Source organism: Drosophila tropicalis, unplaced genomic scaffold, assembly GCF_018151085.1.
Source record: "Drosophila tropicalis isolate 14030-0801.00 unplaced genomic scaffold, ASM1815108v1 contig_694, whole genome shotgun sequence".
In the NCBI taxonomy this organism is placed as follows: Eukaryota; Metazoa; Arthropoda; class Insecta; order Diptera; family Drosophilidae; genus Drosophila; species Drosophila tropicalis.
Window position 1 is genome coordinate 3,359,976 of NW_027173176.1, and position 14,127 is coordinate 3,374,102.

A 14,127-nucleotide genomic window follows, 5' to 3' on the forward strand; every position below is an offset into this window, starting at 1 on the left:
AAAAATCTATGTCAGGCTTTTGTGTGTGTCCGGCAGCTTCGTTCAGTCGACCACAAAAATCACGTTATTTTAGATTTGAATGCCAAACAAACGTTCGCTCTAGCTTCAGGCCTCTTTCTGTCTCCCCCTCCCCACCACACTTTTCGCTCACCCTCCGATTTCCGATGTCAAGCGCTTCTGGTTTGGCATTCTTGTGGGGTTAACGCCCACAAGCGAAAATATTCGAAATAATCTGACTGCCGTAATACATTGGCTATTTATCACTAGGCGTTAGGTAAAAATGAAAGCCCTATACACACACACACTCAGAGAGAGAGAGAGAGACAGACTTTGTATGTGGGTAGAAGGCCCAAAGATACAAGAGATGTACATTTCACTTTCATCGGTTTTTGGCTGTTAGTTTTTTTGGTTTCGGTTTTACTTATTCAGCCTACTCATCACAATACACGAAACCGAAACGGAGGCGCTTTTAATGAAGAATTATGTTCATAATTTTCAAATTTATCGTTCCCGCAAGCCGCCGCCGCCGATCATCACATGTGATCATGTGATGGGGGCTGTCCGAATACTTAAGTGTGTCAAAATGTTTGAAGAAGTCACCACACAAATTTTGCTGTGGCATGCTGGCGGGGTATTTTCCCCCACCCCACCGCACTCATCAACCCACCAACTCTACTACACGCCACTTCACTCCACTCTATTCCGGCTACAGCTACAGCTCCAGCTCCCTCCATAAGTCGAACCATCAGCGTGTCAGTTACAGAGACACATTTCAAATTATTTATGATGCGTCTCGATGAACACACTCATAGTTGGTATGTATGTGTGTGTGTGTGTGTGTATGAATGAGAGTGTGAGTGTTCGGTTCAACAGTTCAAAAAGTCATTTTAAGTGAAAGTTTTCAGTGGGTAGAGATTTTCTTTTGCTTTAGTGCTATTCATTTTCACTTAGTCAGTGTTCTTATTGCAATTGTTAAAAGTATTAAATTTCCCTTCTATCGAATCATTCTCCCTCTCTCTGTCTCTCTTTCAAGAGATGTCAATCCTTTAAATCGAAACAGATGACAAAACATTTTATTTTGGCTGCAACAACAACTTCTTTTATTTTTCTTCTTCATTTTCCGGGAGGTTTCCCATTTTTAAGTGGATTAAGTTTGTCTTAAGTATTTTTAGCTTTTTTAAATGATTTTCTAGTCGTGTATATAAGTGCTAAAGGAGAAATTTATGTGACAGCTTATTAAATTTATATGTTTGCTCTTCATTACAGATTATACGACAACGACAGAGAGTTTGATTGGATACAAACATATATTCTAGAAGAAAAGTAAATTTGTTTCGGGTAAGTAATGGAGATTATGCATTCAGTTTTTCCATTTTTTTTTGTTCATTTTCTAAGTGGATTAAGGTTTTAGTCTGTTTGATCTTAAACATATGTTGAAACCATTTGTAAAGACTATTTCTGTGGCGAGTTAATTAAATTTCTTAGACATTTTAAAGTGGATATAAGCTATATGGATTAGGTGACCCCGACGTTCTTCTACTTAACCTCATTCGATTCATATGAAAAGTTAACCCCACCTTGAATAAACAAGACCTCACTTAAAGCGTTTTCTAACTGCATCTCAATGTGAAAATTCACACAACCATCATATATGTATGTACATACAAACATACATACACACGTACATATGTACATACATGTTAAAGAAGAGAAAAGAAGAAAAAACCTCATATCTGCCTCCAGGCACTTCATTAAATAGACGCCGTTGAGGCGCGCTTTTCCATTGACAACCGACCACACCCCCCACATTACTTTTTTTCGCTTATTTTTCACACATGGGCGTCAACAAAAAAACAAAAAAAAAAAGCCAAAAAACAACAGAAGAAGAAAAAATAAACTCTGAGAGCAGTAAAAAAAAAGAGGCAGAAATTTAAGCAACAATTTTTTTTCCTCGCATTGTTTATGATGACAAAATTTTTTCATTCTTTTTTTCTCATCGTCGTCGACATGTGGCCATAAAGTTGTCGGTAAATAACAAACAGGCTGAGAATCCAAAAACCGAAAAAAAACTAAGGGAAAAAGAAGTAAGGAACAACGAAAACAACGCTGAAAACGCCTCGCATGGCGTCAAATTTTTGTCACCAACCAACCATCCTGTGGCCAGGCTTTTTTTTTGGTGGGGAATGCTCGGCGCACTGGGAATATGAAAAGCTACTCCTAAAGTCGTTGACAAAATGCAAAACAACTGAAAATAGTCTAATCTATGAGGATGCCATAAATATACAGATATACTGGTCATCAAAAGGCATAAGAAGTTAAAGTCTACATTTGAGAATCTAGAGCTTTGGTGCTTTTCATTTGCTAACATCGGGGTCACCAATATTGAAGTTTATTTGAAATCATGCGAAAGCGAGATGAAATTCCCTTTTTTACAAATGCCATTTGCATATTTGCAATGATATCATTTACTTAATGATCTAAAACTGAGATCATACTTAAATGCATATGTATGTTTAAAAATAATAATTTAGCTTAGCTTACTTAACTTGAAATCGCTGAAACTTGTTGCATTAAAAACCAAATTATATAAATGACCTTCAGACAATTTGTATATGGAAACAATTATATATACGGTTTTTTTTCCTTTGGTTGTTTATGATTACTTCTAACAACAAATACCATAAATTCATACCACACAATACATCATCGCAAAGCAGACAGGCAATTTGTTGCGAGCTAACAAATATTTCTTATACATTTTTTTTGTATTTATCTTACAAATTTTCTACATGTAATTGTCATTTTGTGAGACCCCCGCAAACAATAGGCTCAAGAAAAAAAAAAAACCACAGACAACCCCACCCAAAGCTCCTCCATTGTTTGCCTTTTCAGTAAGGCGAATGAGAGGGAGAGGGCGAAGGAGGGGGTAAGAGAACAAACAAAAATGCGCAACAAAAATTAGCAGAGTCGCAGGCAAATATGTCAAGTCTAAGAAACTGGAGAATTGTATCTGGAAACTTGTTTTGAAATTGAAACACCTGCAACTGTTATGGCTAAGTACTAAATCACCTGCTCTTTTTGAGGTAAAAGTTTATTTTTACATACATTTGTAGATATGTATGTATACATCTAATTTGAATTTATAGGTTGAGATCTTTTTTGAGAGATTTGAGAATTTGAAAACTGGTTGGTGCCTCTGATTTATGCCAACAAAAAAAATAGAAGCAGAACATGAAGATTAAAGATATGAACGAAACGAGGCGGTTTATTGAAAATGATAAACTTTATACAAGATGTTTTGATGGGCATTCTATGTAAATTGTATAATACTTTTGTGAAAATGAGCTTAGTCCGAGGGAACTTGGGATCTAATTAGATAGTTAAGCTACAGGTGTATTCTGTGTTGATTTGAGTGGCACCTGTTTACAGACGTTAGAGGGGGGGCTTAAAAGGGAAAAAATGATGATGCTGATAAGATATTGAAATGAAGGTTTATGACAAGCGAGGGATTAAATGTAAGCCTAATAGTCTGTTAATGAATTTGAAGGGCATTTCATATCGCTTATGGAAACCCTGAAAGATCGGAGTTGAGTCCATGCCGATTATTATAAATAGAGATCAGACAAATACCACTAATGGCCAGGTAAACTTCTCACTCTTAGACATACATTTTTTGTAACTTCAGTTTTTGATGTAAATAATTTCATATAATTTTCATGTATGTATTATTATTTTTTGTATCACTTTTTCATTGATTTTGCGTAAACTCTCGCAAACAAGCCATAAAAACAACAAAAACCTACAACATAATCAGAAAGCAACAGCCACAGAGGAAGGCATCATAAGCAGTAGAGTGAGTGAAGTAATTGGAGCTTCGAACAGAAAACCTCTTGGACAGCGGCAGCAGCAGCTCTTAGTGAGGCACAAATATCGAATAAAAAAGAAATTCATCTTCATAAAAACCAAAAAAAAAAAAAACAACAAAATAATAAAGCAAGAAGAAAAGAAAACCCAGCTGAGAGATGATAGTTTACTTGCGATAATCATGACGACCCTGTCAGGTACCCCTTCTCTCTCTGCCTGTTTCCAAACCAATCTTTTGCCTGGCTCACGTCTTTGTACCATCTACGTCATAAACACTTGAAAAACTGTTCAAATTTTGATGTCCAGCACTTACTTCGATTTTGTGTTTTGTGGCGGCTTCTTCTTGTATGTTGCCCCCTTCAATTACATTTCTTTTTACGTCTTCGGCTTCATTTTTGCTTTGGATCTGTTTCTTCACCTCCTCTCTATCTATCTCTCTCATTTTGAAAATTACATTTAATGTGTGTTGCACACACTCACTCATACACACAAACACACACTTTGAGATACTTTTTTTTACCCTGTTAGAGGCGTGAACCTGTTGAAATTCAACGAGTTTTTTTTTTGCGGTCCAGCATCCGTTCTGGTGGTTTATACCTCACGGCAATTGTCTGTCTGTGTGTGTGTGTGTGTGCGAGTGTTTGCTCGTATTTTTATGATTGTTGTTCATCCATTCAATACAACAACATAATTATTTTTGTGTGTTAGAACCACTGTGATTTGAGATACCAAAACTTTGGCAGCTCATCGACCTTAATCGCATTTGAAAGTTATGAGAGTGAGTTTTTAGGTGATTTTTTGTTTTTGTTTCTTGTTGTAGAGGCCTGCTGTTAATTGGCTTTCTTTCTCCGAGCTGCTGTTCGAGATAATGTTGGAGTTGGCTAATTGCCATATTAACCTTTTGGCCTCCTGACTGAATGATGTAGCCAGTTGATAACTGCGTGCTCGATTTGTAACTGCCGGCTTATTTGCAAGTTGATTTGATGATGACGACGTCGACGACGACGGCAAGTCGTCCCAGTGAAAGTAATTAGTTGTTGCGGCTCGAGGGTGAAAGCTGAGCTTTTAATTGTATTTTGTTTGCCGCTGACACTGCTGCTGCTGGTTGCTGCTTACTTCTGCTGCTGTGTAATCAATCACCACGCGCTCTTTTGAGTGACTTTTTGCGGGTTCCAGTTGGTTTTATTTGATTTTCGGTATATTATTTCTTTCCTTTTCATTTTGGGGTGTGTACGATAGCGAAAGTGATATATTTGGGGTTTTGTTTTGGACATGGGCTTGGCTTTTAGTTCAAAACTTCTGCAGTAGTCATGATCGTCCCAGTGGTGACCCCGAGCTTTGAGCCACATTTGAAACATCTGTCATAGTCATGAATGATTTGAAACAAAACCATATAATAAAAACATTCCTATCTATCTATCAATATACATAATATGTATTGGTAGAAAATTTCATCATTTTGTTTTCTCTTTCAAAGATGTCTATCATTTCTAGACTTTAGATTAATAACCACTTATAATTGAATGTTATAAGATTCTGAGCTAGTTGGGGTTCAAAAATCTTACACAGAAATTAGGTCTCACGCTAAGAGAATCTTCGTCTCACCTCATTCCATCCACTATATACTTCCCATGCAATAAAATCAACCCCCATCAAAACATTCCAAAGTGTACCAAAACGAAGAAAACATAAAATCACAAGACCAACAAAAAAACAAAACAAAAAACTGTGTCAGATCTTTTTCTGCAATCTCTCTCCCTCTCTCTCTCTCTCTCTGTCTCACCCAAGCGGAGGCCTTGTTGATTATATCAAAGAAATGGGGGCCCGAGCTCCCATGCCAACAACAGCAACAAACTCATACATACTGCAACCGATCTGGATCAGAAGTCAACAACATATTCAGAGAAGAATAAAACCAAGCCAAAGAAATGAACATCAAGCTGCGAGATGATTGTCATAATTAAGGATGTTGTATGGTTGGCATGCCAGACCAACAGACAGACAGACGGATGAATGGGACGATGGGGGACAGAGGTAGAGAGACACTCGAGGCACTTGTAAAAACCAAACAGATAACCGTAAGAACAAGTTTTCCACAGACCAAGAAAGCTTCCGGTGCAGGAGTAAAAGAAGTATGTACATACATACATACATATATTTGGCTTCAAGATCAGCCCGCCACATCTCATAATTGCAGCTAAGCAAAATTATATAGCCGCAGCACCAACCAGAAGAGAAAGATCCACAGTCATGTGTCATCCACAAGAGCTCTGATGGTTAGAGTATTGTGGTTGACCAGCAGGGGAAGAAGAGAAGACATGACGAGATGAGCGCTTTTGTGCAAATATTGCCAAGCTGGACTCGACTCCAGCTGCAATCCATGACAATTACTTGGACTTGCGGGCAATCTCAGAAGACGACGAAGCAGAAGAAGAAGAAGACGATGAAGTCGGAGTTGAAGTGCAAGATGATAATGGGGGTAGAGGAAAAGAGAGGCTCTCGCACTCGAGACAAATGTATATCATTCATCAAATTAAAAGTTCAGCAACAACGTTGCAGGCATTTTGCCTGCCACACAATTATTCCGTGAACTAAATTGAATCGAATGGGTGAATCGAAAAGTTTGAAAACATATTGCAACAAATGATGCAGTGACTGCTTAACTTTCAAATCACTCAAGTAACCCTCGCTGGCTGTCATCTACTGCAACTCTACAAACAACAACCGCAACTCTGAGGCAACTGTTGCTTGCTCTATTTTACGGCTTGCTCTTGCTCTTTAGTTTCGGTTTTGGTCTCGGTCTTGTTCTTGGTTCTTAGTCTTGGCTGTTGGTTTTCGGTATTCGTCTTCTCTTGCTCACTCAGTCTTCTTGACTTGCCAATCATTGGCTCGGCTTGGCACTGGCATTTGTTGCTCATCTTTCGACTCCATTCACTCAAACATTACACTGAAGAGGCCTCTCCAGTTGCTCCCCAACCCCCTTGCCCCCTTTTTCCCGATCCAATGAAACAGAGTCCAGGCTAAAATGCTTATTAAAAGGGCTTTTCAACTTGAATGGTTTCCCGGGGCCACTTGGATTATATTATTTTATAGACGAACTCTTCCGAAATCTTTCCCTTCACTGCTCCAGTCCCCCATCTAATTGTCTGTATTCATATATATACATATATGTGTTTGGGTGTATGTGTGTGTATGTGTGTCCTTGTATGTATTTTAAAATAGCATTTATAAGCTTAAGACGGCTTAAGACTTTTTATTGGTTATTAGTTGTTGCTGTTGGTCTGGTTCCTCCTACAATTTAAAGCCAACAAAGTTTTTTTTTTTGTATCTATATAAATATATATATGTATAAGGTATATACATTTATATATATATATCTATATATTTATATTGGTGTATGCGTGGTGTGTGTGTTTTGCCATGAGAAATCAAAGCATCTAATGAGCTTAGCACGTGTGGGTCATCTGTTTTGCACTGGACCAGAGTTCTCAGTTTCCGTTTTGTCTGTGAGACTTTAATCTTTAATTGCTTTTCGGCTGTCTCTTTCAGTCCCCATCTCTCTCTCTCTCTCTCTTTCTCTCGATGTTTTTCCCTCTCTATACATTTTGACTATTTACGAACTTTTGCTTGTGTTTGTATTCTGAGGGGGGTTTTGGATCGGTATTTCTCTTATGTGCTTTTTGGCATCTTGTATTTATGGTTTAAACAGTTCAAAAAGAAAATCTTGTGGCTTGTGTTATTTTATATCCAGTGAGATATATGTATGTTCAATTTAAGCTCTTTATAGTTACATTTGTGAGTAGGACTTAACTAACTTATTTGTTAGGTTTTAGATACTATCTAAGATGCCAGTGCCATTGATTAATTAAGAGGCAATACACGAGAGTATTTCAGATTAATGTAATTCTATTTGCATAAAACTAAAACAAAAATAAACCGAAACTCAAGCAAAAAAGGTTAAGTTTAAAACCAAACTGAAATCTATATAATTATCAAGTCAAAACCTCAATTGGCTTAAGGCGATTCCTTCCTCTGTTCATGTTGTTTTTCGTTTTCGGTTTCGTTCATCTTTGCCATTAAATTGCTCGCATTTTAAAGATGAATCATTCAACGATTATCTTTTACGAACATGGCAATTATGCAATTTTCCTACACGAAAAGGAATAAATATAAACTATATAGAGACAGCAAGAGATACAAAGAGAGAGAGAGAGAGAGACAGAGACAAAGGGAGTGGGAGGGGCAGAAACACTTGTCGCAGTTTAATGTGCAACATGACCATAAAGTAAACTGGATGATTCACACACTTCACTTCTTTTAGCTTCAGGTATGTATTACTTTTGTTTCTGTAACAAATTGTTCACTTCGAAATTGGCCAAAGGCAACAGTAGTCACAGTTCCAAGATAAGCAAATCGAAGCATTGCAAGCAAATGTAGGTAGAGGAGAGTGTGGGATCGGGGAAAACTTTACACTTGAAACAATAAAAGCTGAGACGAGACTCTTGGCTTTTATTTCTGCGTCTGTGTTTTTTTTTCGCTTTGCTTTTGTATCAGATAACTTCACATGACTAAGACGAAGACGAATGCGGAGACAAGAGATGAAGGACCTGGGGGACCAGACGACACATCAAATGTGCCGCCAAACTCAAAGTCCGAGTCCAAGTCGAAGTCGAAGTCTTTGCGATGCTGTGTACATCTCTAGCTAACTGTAATTGTATCTAACAGCTACGTTTGACAAGCAAAAAGAAAACAAAATAAAAACGTAGATGGAGGCAGCAGCAGCACTTTGAGTTTGGTCGCTGAAGTTGGCAACGCGTCGCTCTGGAACTTGTCTTACTTTTTATGGCCAACAGCAACACAACATGGCAACAACATTCAACGCGTGCTTCTCCACTTTGAACGTGGCTGGGCCACCCAAAAATGGTCAACATAGCGCCACTAAATTGACTGCGGATACCATGAGTTACTCCCCTACAGCAACAACAACAGCTCCAACTTGAGCTCCAAGACTCTAGCTCCAGCTCCAGCTCCAGCTCCAGTTACGGCCAACGTCTTTGGCTTCATCTTCATCTTCAACATCCACTTTTACGTCTATGACTCCCCACCAAGTTGGTTTTGCCATTGAATTATTGTTTGAAATCAAAAACTAACCATTATTTATCCAAAGTCAGAGTCGACTGAGCAAAAAGAGAGAGAGAGAGAGAGAAAAGAGAGGTGTGGCCCTCCAACCTCCAACTTAACTCCCCTCATCGCTGTAGCTAGCCAAAACAAACAAAGAAAGCCGGAGAATCTGGTTTAGAAAAATGTTATACAAATACGAGAGGGGAATTGCCAAGTTCTAAAAGTTTTATAAGGTTTCAAGCCATACATCAAGAGTAAAGACTTTTCAACCGATTTATAAAGTTATGTTTAACTTCCATTAATTATGAACCCTTTTTGATTTGTATCTAGTCAATCCTATTTTTAATATCAAATTACTTAACTATTTTGGCAATGAACAGATTGAAAACTTTCTGTACGACTTATGACTTTACGAAATTTTTAATTCGGAAATGGTATATCATGTCAGATATTCATGGAGAAACCCTCTGTGCTTAACTTAAGCGCTGGCCCATGAAAATTGTATTGTATCGAAGCGAAAACCAAAACGGAGTATATTCGAATGCTACAGTGGAGTTAAGGAGAAGAATGGTAATGCCAACGGTGGGGTAGGGTGGGGGAAGGGAAGAGTGGAGCAAGGAAGAGTCAAAGCCAAGTCAACGACAACACTTGGCAGGCCGACAACAGCCAGAGGGGAGAGTAACAGCAGAGAAAGAGAGCAAGAAAGAAAAAAACAAAACTACAAGGGGACGACCGCCAATTGACTGGCAAACTGAACTGAATCTAGAGCCAAGCCAGCGACTACATCCTGCCCCAACTCCTACGCTTCCTCTCCCATTCCTCCTAGCCACGCCACACTCTATTGTCAGTGCAAATAATAACTTATGTGTAGTGTCAGGACAACATGAAAAAAAAAATGCCGTTAGCACTACGGAAATATTTTCTATGTGTGCTTTTCCTGCCTTCCTGAACCCAGTATTTGTATTGATACTTCATATATATACATACGTACTTATATATGTATATACATATGTGTGTATGTGTTTGGATATCTCTGCACCTTATTCAGCCCATAACAACCTGATACTCCTACCCGTTTCAGAATGTAAATATAAAATTAAATAGTTGTTAGTAAACATAAATATACATTTCTTTTTCGAAATTCAAGTAAATCAAATTTCAAAAATTGTTTGAATTAATAATATTTCACTATGAAAGAAAATATTTAATGAATGTAATTTTAGATTCTTCGATTCATTCATAGCAAAACCGCAGAAAACAAAATGTAACACGTAAAATATTTAATTACATTGACTCACATTAAAATTAATAAAATTAAGTATCGAAATAAATCAAAAAAAAAAATTGCAGGCCTTTTTCAACTATGTTGAATGGGAGAACAAGAAGGGAAGAGACGGAAAATTGTAACATTCAAAACTGAAAGTTGTCCAAAACTAAAACTAGAGGAGAACAAATTATAATCGTTCTCTGATTTCAAGTTTCCTTTTTCTTTTTCCCTTCATGTAAATACCTTATTGGTTCGCTCTGGTTGTTTCCTTGCACTTTTCGTTTTATTTCAACTAGTTTGAGGTTTTCATTTCCGAGAATGCCAACATGTATCTGTTAGGTTTGAACTATTGTGCTGTGCACGTAATGGCATCCTTTTCGCTCTCCTTTCACTACCCAACTAGTGCCCCACCCGCCACCGCCCCTTCGTCGACATCTGCACAAAAAACTTTCGCCAGAAATTTGCCGAGAATTTTTTATGTGCTGTTTATGAAAGGGAATTTTCTATGAAAGTAACTGAAACCTGGAATTGAGCTTAGCTCTCTGTTGGCAGTTAAGTGCAAATTATTGGTTGGAAATTAGTAGAGCGAAAATGACAGACAGTGAAAGGGTGGTGGGGTAGGGTGGGGTTGAGAGAGTGAGAGAGTAAGGAAAACCTCGATGAGCAGTTTTTGTGGTTGCATTTGCTAATGGAAACTGTTGGATGTTAGTTTTATTTATTTATTTACTTTTTTTTTTTTTTTCAAAAGTTTGTTTTCTCCCCCTTTTTGTTGTTGTTGTTGTCCCGTTGTTCAAGGAAAAGTTCCATCATTTGAAATGGTTTTTGGTTAGGTACATAACGAAGAAATGTTTGAAAAATTTGCAACACAAAATATGGAAAAGGACAAACTAAACTCTGTTCGCGAATTCAAAATTAAATTTGCAACATTAACTCTATGTAAATGGCCATCTAAAGAAACTGTTAATGAGTCCCAATTTCGAAGTATTCGATAGACTAAAAAAGAAAGAGGGGGGAGAGAGACAGAGAGAGACGACATTCTAAATCAATATCCTCTTATGATTACTGCTGGTAAATTTTTTTACTTTGAGAAAAGAAAACATCGGTGTGGGGAAAATGTTTTGCAGTAAAAATTTCATATGAACAAGAAATTGCAAAAAGAAGTGAAATGCATTCTTAAATTTCAAGTGAAAAAGAATCAGGAGAAAAACAAGGAAAAGCATATGAAAAATAAAGTAAACATCATTAAAAAGGCAAATGCAATATACAAGAAGCAACATATGCAAGAGCAACAAAGAGAGAGAGAGAGAGAGCGAAAGAGAGATGAAAAGAGATCCTTTTACTTTTATTGAAAAATAAATATCAATGAGGAATTTTCACACAAATTGAGCTTGCAAATGGATTCTCTGCTTACGTTAAGCTTCTTAGGGAGCAAAATAAATGTTGTAAATAAAAATCAATTGATATCTTATTTATAAAGTTGACTATTTCTCTCCCTCTGTCTTTATAAACATACATATGTATATATGTACATATACATATGGGTATATAGAAGTCATCCTCTTGGCACCTTCTAAGAAGGACAACAAACAAACAAATAAACAAATAAACAAATAAACAGACCAAGTCATAAATAAATTATTTACCAAACTGACGGAGAGGGCCAAGAGGGAGTGAGAATGAAGGGAAAGTTGGTTGGATTGAAGTCTCTCCGAAGTTAAACACTAACTGAAGGCCCAAACTCAATGAGGGGGCCATTGAGGGGATGCTTTCCCCTTCCCACCATTCCCTTTAACCATTTTCTATTCCTACTTGCTTGTTTTTTTTTTTTTTGTCTAGCAAACAAAACTGAAATGACAAAAAGGCCAGCCAGAAACTTCTTCATCCTCATCTCATCCTTGTCCTCTTTCCCATGTTTTTTTTCCTGCTGAGGGAAACGTGAAAACATTATCAAAGCAAACAGAGGCGTAATGGCCATCTCTATGCAGAAGGACTGACTGGGCGGGCACAAAAACTAATAGTTGTTGTCCCTAGACTCGATGCTTGTCTCCCATTCCCTTTTGCCAATGCCCCCCCTGTCCGTGACCCATTCCCCATAGCTGTGTGTGTGTGTGTGTGTGGTCTAAGTTGGAGGCCAGAAATAAGGCTGGGTCATTGTGATAAATAAGTAAATAGCCGGAGACAGCTCTAGACCTCAGATCGATTTATGCAAAAAAAACAAGCTAAAGAGAAGAGGAGAAAAATATATAGTAATCCAAGGGCGTGGCCAGTTAAATGTTTAATGGCCGGCTAATCAAAATGGACATTAAAGTGGTGAGAAGATTATAAGGAAAGTTTTTTTCTCCCTCTGACTCTCATTGACGACAACAGGAAATTATTCAAATTTAAAAACTTTTACAGCAATTCTTCACATTTAATTGATATTTTTTCTTCAAATCAAGTATCTGCTTGTAAGCACTAACATTAGTTTTCTATAATTAGACTTCTTTGGCCATAATGACCATGATAAACACATTCTAATATAAAAAATAATAATATATATTTTAAGCTTTGTTTGAAAAGCTGAAATATTTTTTGAATAGTTATAGCTATATTAATGGAATGTGTCTAGTGCTTTGTTTGTGCCAACTTCTTTTCCTAGTGATTAGCATCGGAATGGAAAAAAATAATGGACTTTAAATACGATACGATTATCTCACATTCTTATTCTACAGTTTTAAAGATTTAACTAATGGCTTTCAATATTATTTCTCAAGAAATCAAGAAGTATTTATCAATGTCAGCGAAATTCAAGTTGCCAAGTTTCCAAGAAATGTATAACAAACACAATTAATATGTATATTTATTTGCATATTTGTATTTATAAGTAAGTCTGATCGTATTTCCTAGCTGCTCATTATCGCTTTCGTGTTTTTGTGTCTGTCTCATCAACACCCAATTAACCTTTGCAATAAATTTTTCGAAAAAGCACACACACACACACACATACAGATTGAAACATTTTGAGCTCGCTTATCAATGAAAAAACACTCCCAATGTTCAAGCATATATGTATGTACACTCATGATGAATATAATAGGTACACCCCTTAAAATTAATTTTTTTGACTTTAAATTAGCACAACTTTTTTTCTTTTACCTTAATCACCAAAATTTAAATGCACATTTGTTTATTGAACATTTGTGTATTGTTTACCATAATTTGGAAAAGAAAAATTATTTTATTCAAAAGTTACAACAAAAAATATGAAATTTCACAATTTCGTGCTTGATGAAAATAATAGGTACACTTTAATTGACTAAGTTTTATTTTTTTTTTTTTTTGGTTTTGAAATCACTGAAAATCTATTTTTGTTTCATTATCTGATTAATATGGAATGTATCCACCTTAATTTTACCGTTACTTTTCTCATCCGACTGGGAATACTCTTAATCAAAGCTTGGCAGGACTCTATCGAAGTCTTCTTCGACGCACTCCCACAATTGTCGGTTGTTGCCACTTTTTTCTGTTCGAGACTGATCCTATAGCTCACCCCACAAGTTATCGATGAGATTCAGATCACGAGACTAACTGGGTCAAGAGAAAACCACTCCTAACCTAGGAAATTCGGACACTTTCGAGTCCTTGAGAGCCATTGGATCCAAAATGGACAATGATATTAATGTTTTTCCAATTAGGATTTGACTACAAATGGCTAATCTATCAGTTCGTATCGCAAGAAGGGTTCCTTTGATGCGAACCAAAGATTTGATCATGTAGCAAAGGTTTCTTAACGACTACTTCACATGGGCAGCATCTGAAGTTCAAAAAAACCGGCCTAATATCCTTCTTAGCAACGAAACTAAAATTTATCTTTTCGGAAATGACTGTTCCTAACA

At 36.9% G+C, this 14,127-nt stretch overlaps 1 protein-coding gene across 1 annotated transcript in view; it reads left to right on the plus strand.

Moving 5' to 3' along the window:
* caps (capricious) overlaps positions 1-14,127 on the plus strand; it is a 65,775-nt gene that overhangs the window by 27,598 nt on the left and 24,050 nt on the right. The window contains exon 3 of the mRNA XM_068292334.1: positions 1,267-1,338. The gene's annotated coding sequence lies outside the window, so the exon portion shown is untranslated. The remainder of the gene's footprint in view (positions 1-1,266; positions 1,339-14,127) is intronic.